This window comes from Ptychodera flava, chromosome 5 (genome assembly GCF_041260155.1).
Source record: "Ptychodera flava strain L36383 chromosome 5, AS_Pfla_20210202, whole genome shotgun sequence".
Taxonomy (NCBI): domain Eukaryota; kingdom Metazoa; phylum Hemichordata; class Enteropneusta; family Ptychoderidae; genus Ptychodera; species Ptychodera flava.
In genome coordinates, this window is record NC_091932.1 from 39,454,650 (window position 1) to 39,469,839 (window position 15,190).

Here is a 15,190-nt window from a genome sequence, read left to right on the forward strand (position 1 = left end):
ATTGGGTTAACCCAATATGTAATAAAACGTCAGTGCATTCTCTATGGGGACTTTATTACATATTGGGTTAACCCAATATGTAATAAAACGTCCATGCATTCTCTATTGGGAATTTATAATATATTGGGTTAACCCAATATGTAATAAAACTTCCATGCATTCTCTATGGGGACTTTATTACATATTGGGTTAACCCAATATGTAATAAAACTTCCATGCATTCTCTATGGGGACTTTATTACATATTGGGTTAAGCCAATATGTATAAAATGTCCATGCATTCTGTATGGGGACTTTATTACATATTGGGTTAACCCAATATGAAATAAAAACGTCCATGTATTCTCTATTGGGAATTTATTACATATTGGGTTAACCCAATATGTAATAAAACTTCCATGCATTCTCTATGGGGACTTTATTCCATATTGGGTTAACCCAATATGTAATAAAACGTCCATGCATTCTCTATGGGACTTTATTTCATATTGGGTTAACCCAATATGTAATAAAACGTCCATGCATTCTCTATGGGGACTTTATTACATATTGGGTTAACCCAATATGTAATAAAACTTCCATGCATTCTCTATGGGGACTTTATTACAATATGTAATAAAACGTCCATGCATTCTCTATGGGGACTTTATTACATATTGGGTTAACCCAATATGGAATAAAATGACCATACATTCTCTATGGGGACCTTATTACACATGGGGTTAACCCAATATGTAATAAAACTTCCATGCATTCTCTATGGGGACTTTATTACATATTGGGTTAACCCAATATGTAATAAAACTTCCATGCATTCTCTATGGGGACTTTATTACATATTGGGTTAACCCAATATGTAATAAATCTTCCATGCATTCTCTATCGGGATTTTATTACATATTGAATAAGCCAACATGTAATAAATTGTCTATGCAGAATGTATGAAAGGTTTATTGCATATTTGGTTAACCAAAAAATAGATGGTTAATTACGTATTGGGTTAACCCCAAAAATATTGTGTGTGGGCACATACTTTGAGAGAATACCAAAAATAGATAAATGTGTATTTCTTTGTATCCCATAAAGTAAGCCTTATAAACAAAATGCCAGTATTATCATTCAATCAAAGTTGGTCACTTCAGCCTTTCAGAGCTATCATGTATAGTTCCTTCTCTCTTTTAATCTGTGGACACATTTATGTCTGGATAATATTCCCGTTTATTTGCTCATAATGATGTGATATTACACAGCATATTAATGTAAAGGTAGTCGCTTTCAAATTTACCGTAAATTTTCTTTGGTTTTTTTAATGTTGACAGCTGCAACCGTTCCGCATGTAAACAAACAAATAAAAGATTTGAACCATTGCTGTCATTTTCTGATTGTTGTGCGGTCAGGAACTAGCAATATTGGTGAAACTTTTCTTTCCGTCATGAAATTATTGCTAAATGATTGTAAGAAATGTGTGTGTTTTCAGGTATTTTCCACTGTATGAAAATTAAGGCACAATTAAAATTTAAATGCTCGCCGACGGCTTGCTAATGGTACCTGGGCGGACATAGCTTTATTTTTGCAAGTTTACTGAACTCAATAATTATCGCCGCCTTCAGTTTCATCTAAAGTTTTGAAGTGTTTTGGCTACACAGGGACGTGTTGATGGTTGTTAGGCATTTTTTGTATTATTTTGCTTAGTATTATATCCCAAATTCATTTTTTATTACATATAGGGTTAAGTGTTATTACATATTGGGTTAGTATTACATATTGGGTTAGTATTACATATTGGGTTAAGTGTTATTACATATTGGGTTAGTATTACATATTGGGTTAAGTGTTATTACATATTGGGTTAGTATTACATATTGGGTTAATTATTACATATTGGGGTGATACAGCAGTAACCTCATACAGGAAGAAATCAAACAGTATTTTGAATAGCGATGTCAATCTTCCAGATCTTCTGAACGATTTTTATGCCTTCTTTGACAAGAAGCAAACAGAGCCTCATTTAACCCTGGAGACTGTCACTGAACAGCCACCTTTTACGATCGAAGAGTCTTATGTAAAAATGTGCTTCTCAAGGGTCGATCCTAGCAAAGCAGCTGGCCCGGATGGCATTCCGTCTTGCGCCCTTCGTCATTGTGCCGATCAGTTATCGAGTGTTTTTACTGATATTTTCAATACATCAATTTCCCGTTGCATCGTATCTTAATGTTTCAAGAACTCTATCATTGTTCCAGGTCCAAAGAAACCACAACCAAAGTGCCTGAATGACTACCGTCCCGTTGCACTTACATCTGTCATTATGAAATGCTTTGAACGTATAGTGTTAAGATATATCAAGTTCATATTGCCAAAATCTCTTGATCCATATCAGTTTGTGTATCGTGCCAACCGCTCTGTTGAGGACGCCGTTTCATTTGTACTTCTGTAACGCCCCTCCCTGTAGAGATTGTATCTTGAAGTGTCCCTCACGTGGCCAAGGCGTGTGAAGGTCATTGACTAAGATCGTACGAGAAGCAGATAAGAGATAGTGTGATAGTTTAATTAATTATTGGTTAAGATTTCAATGAGCACAATCGAGAACGGGATATTCCATGGTGTGATCTTATTTAATCTTAAGAAACAATCAAAGACTGGCGGGAAATTACCATGTGATAACTTTTGTAATTATGTAAGTTTGAATATGTATTTAACTTTGTAGAGAGATTGGGTAGAGAGAGACTTGAGATCAGACCTTGGACGGTAACGTTGCGGTCGCCATCTTGCAATAAAGTACAAGGTTGTGTGTTAAATCTACATCTTGGTGTGTCAGCTTCAGTTACTGAAAGCATTACGATCCATATTGGTACCTCTCAACTTGTAGTTCCTCTAACTACGAGCGCAACAATTGGTGTGAGAATCTGGAGTATACTGAAGCAGGACGAATATATGATTCTTAGATCTGGTAGAATCAACGGGCGACAAGAACCAGATATGGCAGAACAAGCAGAAATACCAGTAGCTGTATGACTGAACCAGCAGCAGGATGAGCGATATGATAACCTCCAGCAGCGCATCGGAGAGATACTTCAACAGGTGCAGGGTTTGCGAAACCGAGGGCAAGAAGGCCGACATGGATGCTCTAGGTAGGCACGTTGACAATTTGACTATTAGTGCAAATATCATGCCTCCTGCTAAGGTACACCGGGCGAGATGGATGAGGAAGAGTGAACTGTACGTGCACTTAAGACAATTAGCGCCAAACAATATCTGTGATGTCTTTGGTTTGCTGCTGACTGATGAGGTTGAGCGTTGGTTTAACTCACAGCCAGGGGAAATCTTGGGAAATTGGGAGGCCCTTAGAAACGCTTTTCGTGAGCGTTTGACCGACAGACACCGAGGTGGCGTAATGATGAAGAAATTCGCAGCATTTGCCAGGGGCCGAATGAATCTGTGGAGAGTTATGCAGGTCGCCTGAAAGACAAGTGTTATCAGTATGTTCGAACTGATGCCGAACTTTTGAGCACTTTCTTCCAGGGACTGCGGCCAAAGCTGAAGAAGTTCGTCGCTGGACGGGACCCGAGGACTTCAGGGCGGCTTTCACATCCGCAAAGACCGGCGAGTTAGCGATTGATCTGGCCGAGGACGATGGTTATTCAACATCAGAACTGACAAAGATCGTCATGATGCTGGCAGAACAGAATAAAAGGCTGGTAGAAGAAAAAAGAAGGTCGCCGTACCGGTTGCAGCGGTGAGCGGGATTTCACCAGCATCGGTACAAGTAGAAACGGTACGTCCTAATTTTAGTGATAATTATGACCAGAGACAGAACTCTTACTCGTACCAACGGAACAATAGCCAGCAATTCAGGAACAATGGGAGACAACAGACTTTTCAAAACCGGCAAATCAATCAAATGTGGTTTGTTATAATTGTGGAGGGGTTGGGCACGTTAAATCTGCATGTCTGTGCAATAATTATAGTAATAATAATGTTGGGCAAGGTGCTAAAGTTTGTTACAATTGCGGTCAACCTGGCCATATTGCTCGTAACTGTCTGGCAGGGGGCGTGGATACCAAGAAAAAAACGAATAAAGCCGGCAGGTGTTTGGATAAAGAATCAAGGGGATGGTACCTGTGAACGGCCAGATAACGGGGTTAATGATAATGTTAAGAGTGTATGTAATTTGAATATTGATGATAGTTGTGTACAAGGTATTAATGTTATCAATGTTAGTATAATGAATCAAAGTGTTCCAGCAATTGTTGATACAGGTGCTGCCATTACGGTTGCTCCGGTGAGTTTGTTATCTGAAATTCCGAAATTACATAATGAAAGAGTTTACAAATCAAATTACAACGCAATTAAATTAGCTGATGATCGTCAAATTCCAATTAAGGGTGTTGTAAATGTACGTGTTAATATTGCTGGTAAGAAAGTTGTAATGTCAATTCATTTGTTTGAAAATCTGAAAAAAAGTTAATATTGGTGTTGATTTTCTTACGAAATATAGAGCTGTAATTGATATTGCCAGTAAGAGATTAAAGCTTCGTTCGGCTTTGGTTGTCAAGGCTACCGAGGGCTTCACTGTTCCACCTCGATCAGAATTAGAAATTTCCGGTAAGTTTAATGGTCATATGCCCGATGGAATTCTTGGACATACAGAAAACACCGAAACTTTGAGCCATTTGGGAGTCGTGGCAGCACGTGTTTTATCGATGACAAAGACGAACGAAGTTCCGGTAAGATTAGTTAATACGACCGAAAGGGATGTATACATAAGAAAGGGGACAAAACTGGGGGCGTTCCGCTTTCTTCCTGGGGTGCCACTATTCATAATTTGGATGTTGATGTTGGTACGAATGTGAATGAGCAAGTAAATGAAACCGCCCGTCAACGATTTCTGAGTCAGTTTGATTTTAGTGATTCATTTTTGAAGGATCAACAGAACAAGAGTTTGCAAGAAATATTATGGAAAAATCGACAAGCATTTGTTGGTGATGATAAGAAGTTGGGTTATTGTGATGTCATAAAGCATAGAATAGAATTAGTCCCGGGGCTCAACCTGTTAAGATGCCGCCCTATAGAGTTGACCAAGAAAAGCGCAAGGTCATTGAGAAGGAAGTTGATAATTTGCTGGCCCAAGGTATAATTTCCCAAGCACTTCTCAGTTCTCTTCCCTGGTCGTGCTTGTAAAAAAATCATCATCATCGAACGAGTATCGTTTTTTTTAGATTATCGCCGAGTAAACTCTCTTACTAAACCAAATGTATTCCCTGTCCCAAACCTTACCGAGTCTCTTGAAGTGATAGGTAATCAAAATCCCCAGTACTTTTCGACTTTAGACATGATGTCCGGTATTTGGTAAATTGCCATTGACGAACAAGACACACACAAAACGGCCTTGTCTGTCATGATGGTTTGTATGAATTTAATCGACTTCCCCATGGTATGAGAAATTCAGCTAATTCTTTTCAACGTACTATGCAGTTTATTTTCAGGAATATGTTATGGCATTATGTGTTGGTGTATATTGATGATTTGATTGTCTTCTCAAGGACGTTTGAAGAACACTTGCAACATCTCGATGCGGTTTTGTCTCGCCTCCGTGAGGCTGGATTGAAGCTTTGTCCTCAGAAGTGTTCTTTGGTAAGAAACAGGTGAAATTTCTTGGTCATATCCTCAACAAAGATGGAATTTTGGTTGATTCGAAAAAGGTGAGTACTGTTCGAGATTTCCCTGTCCCCAGGAATGTTTCTGAATTACGTGCATTTTTAGGTTGTGTTGGCTTTTATCGTCGTTTTATCAAAGATTTTGCAAAGATTGCTGGTCCCCTTTACAAATTGTTGAAGAAGGAGGTTAAATTTTATTGGAATGATAAGTGTCAGGAAGCGTTTGATACTCTTAAACAAGCCCTTATTACTGCCCCAGTTCTATGATTTCCACGTTTCGGCGAACCTTTCAAATTATACACAGATGCATCGGCCTATAGCGTTGGTTTTGTATTGATGCAAGAGCAAGACGGAGTAGAGAGACCTATCGTTTTTTTGGTGGGCGTTCCCTCAGCGCAGCGCAACAGCGATACACAACTACAGAAAGGGAGGCTATCGCGGTTATACATGGTCTGGCCCAATGCGACCCTTACTTGCATTCAACAAATTTCAAATTATTACTGATCACGCAAATATCCCGTATTTGTTCAGAATTAAGAAACCTTCAGGTAGAATCGCTCGTTGGATACTTAAAGTGCAGTGTTATGATTTTGAAATTGTTCATAAACCAGGGAAGACTATTGCGCATGCGGACGGATTGTCTCGTAGGAAATACTCGGACGTTTGTGACAATAGTTCCGATTTCAGTGGTAGAGATGTCATTGATGATGAGAAATCGGAAGTAGATATTGATTTCGACGCGACAAAATCAAATGAAGGTAATGGTACAGGTATGTCTACGGAAATTCAAAGGACGAATCAGTAGTCCCAGTAAATAAAATAGGTGTCCCGTCCGATGATGATGTTGTAACGGATGTACGACAATTGTAAACGGAGACTGAATCTAAAACAGGCGCGGAATTACACTCTAGTGATGATATGTCGGAAAAAGTCAAAAGTTCCCAGTAAACTACCGTTTACAACCAATAGGAAATGTAAAGCCGTACAAAAATGTTGTTCACGTTAATCGATTGAAACACGCCCATCTGAGACCACGCCGACTGTTAGATTCGCAATCGAGTCACTAAAGCACTGATGATAGTGAGACAATCGACGACGTACACAACATGCCACACCCAGCAACTGTAGATTACCACTTAGAGTCAGATACCGACATTTACTTTAGTGCCAGTGAAATGCCCCTTGAGTCATCTGATAATAATCAACAAAACAAACAACGTCACCGCGAAATTCGTGAGCCCGCTGAAGAAAGATTAAGTCAGCTTTCTGTATCACAAACTGATGATGAGTGTGATGATAATGATAAGAATAGGTACTTTGGTATAGAGAAAATTGAAAAATGTAGATATCGAAATGGAAAGCGCGAATATTTGATAAAATGGCATGGATACGACGCGAAACATAACACATGGGAACCGGAGGAGAATCTGAATGACGCAGCTTTGGAAAGTTTGAAGTCAAAAACAGTCCCCACTATAGGTAAACCCACTCATAAGGTCCGACAGCAACGCAAATAAGCATGCATGACTTTTTTTTTTTTTGTTGAATTTTCTGGTACTTTGGAAACCACTCACCTTCTGCGTATTTTAACCCCACTGCCTTACGATTAATGTATTTTTTATTTTAAGTAGATTGTAATTGTCAGCTATCGCCATGCTTCGTCACTCGTTTTGACCAGCGAGGACGCTGGTTATTAAAAAGGTGGGAGAGTGTAACGCCCTTCCCTGTAGAGATTTTATCTCGAAGCGTCCCTCACGTGGCCAAGGCATGTGAAGGTCATTGACTAAGATCGTACGAGAAGCAGATAAGAGAGAGTGTGATGGTTGTGATTTCAATGAGAACAATCGAGAACGGGATATTCCATGGTGTGATCTTATTTAATCTTAAGAAACAATCAAAGACTGGCGGGAAAATTACCACGTGATAACTTTTGTAATTATGTAAGTCTTGATATGTATTTAACTTGTAGAGAGCTTAGACTAGGGAGAGACTTGAGATCAGACCTTGGACGGTAACGTTACGGTCGCCATCTTGCAATAAAGTACAAGGTTGTGTTAAATCTACATCTTGGTGTGTCAGCTTCAGTTACTGAAAGCATTACGATCCAGACTGGTACTTCTCAACTCGTAATTCCCCGAACTACAAGCGCAACACTTCACACTGTATTAGCTCACCTTGATAATCGAAATTCATATGCAAGAATTCTGTTTATCGATTTCAGCTCAGCTTTCAATACAATATCGCCTTTGAAATTAGTTGCAAAGCTGTCTGATCTAGGAATAGATCCTTCATTATGCAAGTGGATTTTAAGTTTTTTGCACCAAAGACCCCAACTGGTCAAGATTGGTGACCGTTTTTTCCTCTTCTATTGTTCTGAACAGGGGCGTCTCAGGGTTGTGTCTTAAGTCCCTTATTGTATTCACTTTACACATATGATTGTACAAATATGTTGAGGGAAATGTAATGGTAAAATTTGCAGATGACAAATCGGCAGTTGGATTGATTGCAATAATGATGAGTCAAATTACAGAAAAGAAATCGTTAACTTAGTGGAATGGTGTGATACAAATGATCTTAACTCAATGTCAGTTAAAACAAAAGAAATCATTATCGACTTTAGGAAAGTCAGTCAGCCAACTATTCCATCGTGACTCAAGGCAGTGAGGTTGAAATTGTGTCTGTTTTTAAATATCTTGGAATTCAACCCTCTAATACTTTGTCTTGGCAGACAAATACAGAGTCTTTAAGGGACTGGACACAAATTACAGGGGGGTGGGCCGGTGTTTTTCGAAACACTGCTGCATCAAAAATAGTGACCCTTCAAAAGTTCATGCACAAAAATTAGTGACCCTCCCCCTTATCCGTGCATGAAAATAAATGACCCTCCCCTGTTACTCAATACCCCCAACAAACCCACAATGTGTTCAAGACCCCCCTTCTGACTTGCTATACTTTTGAAATCCCCCTCCCAAAAGGAAGGCAAAATGTGGCTGATATAACGCTTTGTCCAAAAAATTTCAAATCATATGTGTGTGATAATTCATGTAAATGTACTTTGCTTGAAGTGGCAGGTAAAAAGTGCATGCATGTACAAACAATGTAATTTTTAGATTTCATCGATAATGTTGATTCACTATACATGGGAGTCTATGACAAAACTGTGAAAAAATTATTTCACAATTAATAATATGCACTTTTTCTGCATATATGGACCCTGAATAATTGACATAATTGTACTTGATTAGAAGAGGGTGGTAACACGTGCATCTGTGTACAAGAACTTTGTTTTTGGAATTTCGCATAAAAAGTTCATCCATCATACATTGTAGTCTATGACAAAAGTAAGAATAATTGTTTTAAAATACAAAACTTGGCAAATCTGTCTATTTATGTACACTCAATTATTGGTATAAATGTTCATGATTAGACTAGAGTGGTTTCAAGTCCATGGTTGTGCAAGAAATTTCATTTTGGCATATCACTGAAATGTTGATTCACTATACATGGCAGTCTATGACAAAACTATGAATATTTTTTTTTCCAATACAAAACTAAGTAAATCTGTGCATTTATGTACACCTAAGTATTAGTATTAATGTTCATGATTAGACCAGAGTGGTTTCAAGTCCATGGTTGTGCAAGAAATTTGATTTTGGAATTTCACTGAAATGTCGATTCACTATGCATAGCAGTCTATGACAAAACTATGAATATTTTTTTTTCCAATACAAAACTAAGTAAATCTGTGCATTTATGTACACCTAATTATTAGTATTAATGTTAATGATTAGACCAGAGTGGTTTCAAGTCCATGGTTGTGCAAGAAATTTGATTTTGGAATTTCACTGAAATGTCGATTCACTATGCATAGCAGTCTATGACAAAACTATGAATATTTTTTTCCAATACAAAACTAAGTAAATCTGTGCATTTATGTACACCTAAGTATTAGTATTAATGTTAATGATTAGACCAGAGTGGTTTCAAGTCCATGGTTGTGCAAGAAATTTGATTTTGGAATTTCACTGAAATGTCGATTCACTATGCATAGCAGTCTATGACAAAACTATGAATATTTTTTTTCAATACAAAACTAAGTAAATCTGTGCATTTATGTACACCTAATTATTAGTATTAATGTTAATGATTAGACTAGAGTGGTTTCAAGTCCATGGTTGTGCAAGAAATTTGATTTTGGAATTTCATCAAAATGTTGATTCACTATACATTGTAGGCTATGAGGACACTACAAATACCTCATAGGTTATCTGATCCTAAATTGTTATTCAAAAGTTGTTCAACCTGAAGCTTCCAGTTGTTATTGATGACATTTTGCACTATTCTGAATAGTTTGTATTCTGTCAATGTCCTCAAAAAATAAAAAATGTACATACGGCGACATGAACATTGACACCGACCTATACCTAATGTATTGCCAATGGGAGAATGATATCAAATAAGTGATCTCCCAAATTGTTATTGAAAGAGTCATAATAGGGGACAGTTATGCACAATAGAGGAGTTGGATAAGTAGAAATCATGACAACTTAAATCAATGTGGCTGCTTGGATCATCAATACATTGTTTATTATACCCTTAAAATTGCGCCCGAAGGGCGCGCCGAAAATGGAAATGGCAGAAAATGAAAGTGCCAGGAGGTATTTTTTCTTTTTTCAGTATTCCATATTCTTCAATACGTGCACATGCAAGTTCAGCTTTGATGCATAAAAAAAGGTGACCCTCCCCCATAGGCATACACAAAATTTTATGACCCTTCAAAAATGCTTGCGCGAAAAATGGCGACCCACCCCCAAAAAACACCGGCCCACCCCCCCTGTAATTTGTGTCCAGTCCCTAATTAAGAAAGCTCAGCAACGCCTGTATTTTTTGAGACGCCTGAAGAAAAATTGGCATGAGTCGTGTCATTTTGATTAACTTTTACCGCACTACAATTGAGAGTATTTTAACATATGCTATAACAGTTTGGTTTGGAAATATCACTACTGCAGAGTTTCATTCACTAGTAAAAGTCGTTAGCACTGCGGAGAATATCATTGGTTCAGATTTACCTTCATTGCCATCAATTTATCGATCCAGGACCATTCGGAAACCACATCTATCATTAATGATGAAAATCATCCAGCCCATAAATATTTTGAACTTTTACCTTCTGAGCGGCGCTATCGACGCATCAAAACAAAATCTGACGCTTTCGCAAGAGTTTTTATCCATCAGCAGTTCGAATTTTAAATCAAATGTAATATATTTGTTTCACATTTCGTATTTTTAGTCTTTGTATTTTAACGTGTGTTTATTTTTAGTATTTTTATTCCAGTTTATGATATTTTTAATTCTTTCACTGATGCGCACGTGAAAAATCAATTTCCATTGTATTTTAATGCATATGGCAATAAATTATTATTATTATTATTACAAATCAGTCTGTGTCGCGTCGTGCATGTATGAACGATATACCATTACAGGAAAAAAGTTCCGGTTGATGACGTACAACAGGGGTAATATCTATTTCTTATCTGTGCTGTCGTATGTGACACAGGTGTTGATACGGGCCAGTTCATTTGATAAATAAATAGATAAATAAATGTATATATATATATATATATATATATATATATATATATATATATATATATATATATATATATATATATTGATATATTGATATATATATATATATATATATATATATATATATATATATATATATATATATATATATATATATATATATATATATATATATATATTGATATAAATATTACAATACTCACTTTTCCCGCAGTATTAATGGTGCTGCTTTTTCCATGGCTTGGGGCTCCAAATAAGGCAATACTTTGACCACAGGCCAATTTCTTCATGCCTTCTAGTCCTATTTAAATAATATCCAGGATAACAGCTAAACCATAACACTCGACAATGATGAAGTGTACTATTCATCATACATCTCACCTATACTTTGAAACATCGTATGAACTAACTGCATATTTATGCCACATGTTTAAGACAATAATTGTGAAAAAGGAAATATCATTTTCCCCTTACACCATGTAACAAATCTTAAATTGGTGCTAAAATTGCATGACAGGATTTCTTGATTCGCCATAATTGGATATTATGATTTTTTATATGTAGTATCCTTCAACGTTAACTATTTGTTGGCTGAAAATATCAATTTACCAAAATCTTACGTTCAGTTGCCGTTTTCAACAAGTGATAACAATTGTCATACTACAGCAAGCACTTTGACATTTAAAATGTCAAATCTCAAAGAGTCGGTGGAAGGAACTAAGATTTCTATGCCGTGATAATCTCTTGGAGTCAACAGGCTATAATGATGGTTTTGATGTCACACACTTCCCTCGAAAAATCTTTCGTTAGGAAATGTTTTTTCAAATGTCGATGATGAAATTATCTTGTTTCTTACTTAAACGTCATCGTACGCGCGTTCGTACCCACCTAATTACCTAACTGCATACAGCACGACTAGAAGTAATTTTGGATAATTGGATGGTGAAGTAATGTCGGTTAAATCTGCAAATGTATGCTTATCTGCTTTTCTTTTTAAGTTATACACTTGTTTTGATGAGTTATTTTTTAATATTGCAAATTCAGACATAGGGCACCTAACACATTAGAGAAATTAGAAAAAGTAGAAAATCATATCCCAAATACATTTCACTAAACGGAAAAAACTGTAATCCTTATTACGAAAAGTCTGTCCCGGAAAATCTGAAGGTAATAGGGGAAATATTGTATTGAAAATAGCTACAAATAATAATGTGAGTAGTATACAAGTGTCGATTATGGGTTATTTTTCAAAAGACCTAATTTAACACCAATCAACGAGATGAACCTCCCTTCTGGGTAAAAATATCAATTGGTACACAGGCTCACTTTGTAACGAACAACCACAAGGGACTGGTGACTTTGTGGTGTCCTATATTTTAATATGAATATTCTCCATCTAGCTATGTTGGGAGGACCGAAGCTGGTAAGGCTGTGTTCAAAAATAATGGTGAGGGGGCTGGCGGAATCGCGATTAAAATCTTATTTTTTCAGATCCCCCTCGCACCCTCAAAGAGTTGTTAATCTCCCTCTCTATATCATCAAAAGTTTGCAAGCCCCCATTATCATATAGTCGCATATTTAATAGGGATTCACACACAGAAAAAATAAACATGTATTGCACAGTTCTGCTCCCACATGTTGACACCTCCTGTTGGTAGCAGTTTGTACAGCTATATCCCTGAGGCCAGTTCTTAAATCGGTTCATTTTTAAAAGCATCTAATGACCTTTGGCTTTATCAGTCTAAGCGGATTTTAGATAATCCAACTCTGTCCAGGTCAATTACACCAGCTGAAGAGCACACAAAATGGCGATCATTAGAGAGCATGCAAATTGTAAATTCCTGGCTGAATTTTGCCAAATTGTGAAAAACTGAGCATAGCGACCTGCCGAAAAAATATTGTTTTCGAAAGTACAAGACATTTATGACTTAATGTTTTATAAAATTGACAATACTGGAAAGTTAAAATATTCCATCAAATAAACGTTTAATCATTGAAATTTGGGTTTGATAATGACAAACTTTCTAATAAGTCAATAATTCCATTTACTCACTCTTTTTTCATTAAATTAGAGTCAATAAGTTTTGCTTTGTGTTATGTGAAAAATCAAGCATGGTGACCCCATCTTTTTTCTTTATTATTTGATTGTTCTCATATGCCAGAATTCATAATTCCTTAAGTCTCCTATCTTTCATGTGTTGCCCCTGGCCCGATCCTGTGTACAAGTATGTTTCATTGTCGTTAGCGTCCTATAACCAAAACTCTTCTTCAACAACATCACAGTCAGAGCTATCACTGTCACTACCGGTATTCAATGGCATTCATACATTTTTAGATTTGGGGGATAAAAGTCATGAAATGCGACAAAATCGTTCTAGATGTTTAATTATAACTAACATTAGAACCATTGGATGACATTCAAATTTGTGGAACCAAACAAAATTTCGAATCCCCTTGAATTTCTTCACCCCCCTTCCCCCGCCATGCTTTGTGAAGATAGCCTAACATAGCCCTGCCACTCAGAGAGAGAGAGAGAGAGAGAGAGAGAGAGAGAGAGAGAGAGAGAGAGAGAGAGAGAGAGAGCTATGCCACGCGGAGCTGTAATACCTTTACCTGTTTTACAAGTTGCAATTCGTATGTCACTGCATTAAAATCTATATTCTATACATAATTTTGCTACCCATTGGGATTCTAGATTTTTGCGGATGGTGTCATTGGTATCCTGACCTTAATTATGCCAATTATGTCAACATTTTGGATTGTGTGGTTTGATTGGTTGAAGTGCAGAGCTACTGGGGTGTTCAAATTTCGCCTGATTGATGATAGGTGATTATAAAAGCGTAGTCTGAACACTGTTTTGGTTTCTCCGACGTATTGCTTTTTACATCGGGTGCATGTTATGAAATATATTATGTTCTTAGTTTGCATGTGATATTGTGTATTATTAAAATGTGTGTTGTTTTGCATGTGGTGCTTGTGAATTCCGTTGCATTGTTTGAGTATTTGCATATTGCAGCCTCTGGTAAAATTGCATTTAAAGAAACCTGCTGGTTTTTTTAGTGCTGGATAGGTTACTTTGTACCAGCAGATCACGTAGGTTTTACTGCAGCGATTTGCTATGATCAGGAGTTGTGGGATGGTATTCTGACAGCCGATCGACAGATGGAATATGTGAAAGTGGGACTCTGTTATTTGTTTTATGTTGGGATTGTTAGAGTTGAATGTAGTAATTACCATGAAACGACACTTCTATACTTTACATATTTTGTTCGTAGAATTGTTCCTTATATAAAAATACCTATCGGGTATTACCATAACTTTTTTGTTTCTTTACAAAACATTTTGATAAATTTGCATTTTTATAATGTTCTACACGATTCAAACGAATAAAACATTCTCGAATATGTTGAATAGACTTATACTTAGACTACAATGTTCTAGCTACCAATAATGACGGTATAAAAACTTACCTCGAGGAAGTGCTTCACCCTTGGCATAGTATATAAGGCCGACCTTGCTTAGTTCATTCAGGGATGTTTCATCACTTAGAGGTTTACTGATATCTCCTTCAATACTGGTAGGTTTGTAGATATACAGACTCTTTCCTTTTGCCAAATCACTTGAGATGAGCTCTGCCTTCAAGTCCCTTATTTTTGGTTCATCAGAGCAAATAGAAATTGTTTTTTAATCTCATCAACTCCAGAAATTGCCACATCAATACCTGGAATAGAAAATATTAAAATCCCGTCAATCTTCTCACACCTGAACATTGGTTCCTCAAGATGATAACTGATGTTTTGAAAATTCCAATATTGTACGAGTGAATGATAAAGTAAACTTCTTAACATTTTACACAAGAGAAATATCGAGTATTTTTTAAATATCACCCTACTCTGGTTTAAGGTGGTGTTGAATTTGATATATAATATTTGTTAGTCGAATTGCAA

The 15,190-nt window shown here is 36.8% G+C and overlaps 1 long non-coding RNA gene across 1 annotated transcript in view; it reads right to left on the minus strand.

Moving 5' to 3' along the window:
* LOC139132616 (uncharacterized) overlaps window positions 1-14,960 on the minus strand; it is a 43,678-nt gene extending 28,718 nt beyond the window's left edge. The window contains exons 1-2 of the long non-coding RNA XR_011552377.1: window positions 14,714-14,960; window positions 11,447-11,544 (exon numbers count right to left, since the gene is read on the minus strand). This is a non-coding gene — a long non-coding RNA (uncharacterized lncRNA). The remainder of the gene's footprint in view (window positions 1-11,446; window positions 11,545-14,713) is intronic.
* Window positions 14,961-15,190: the final 230 nt, after the last annotated feature.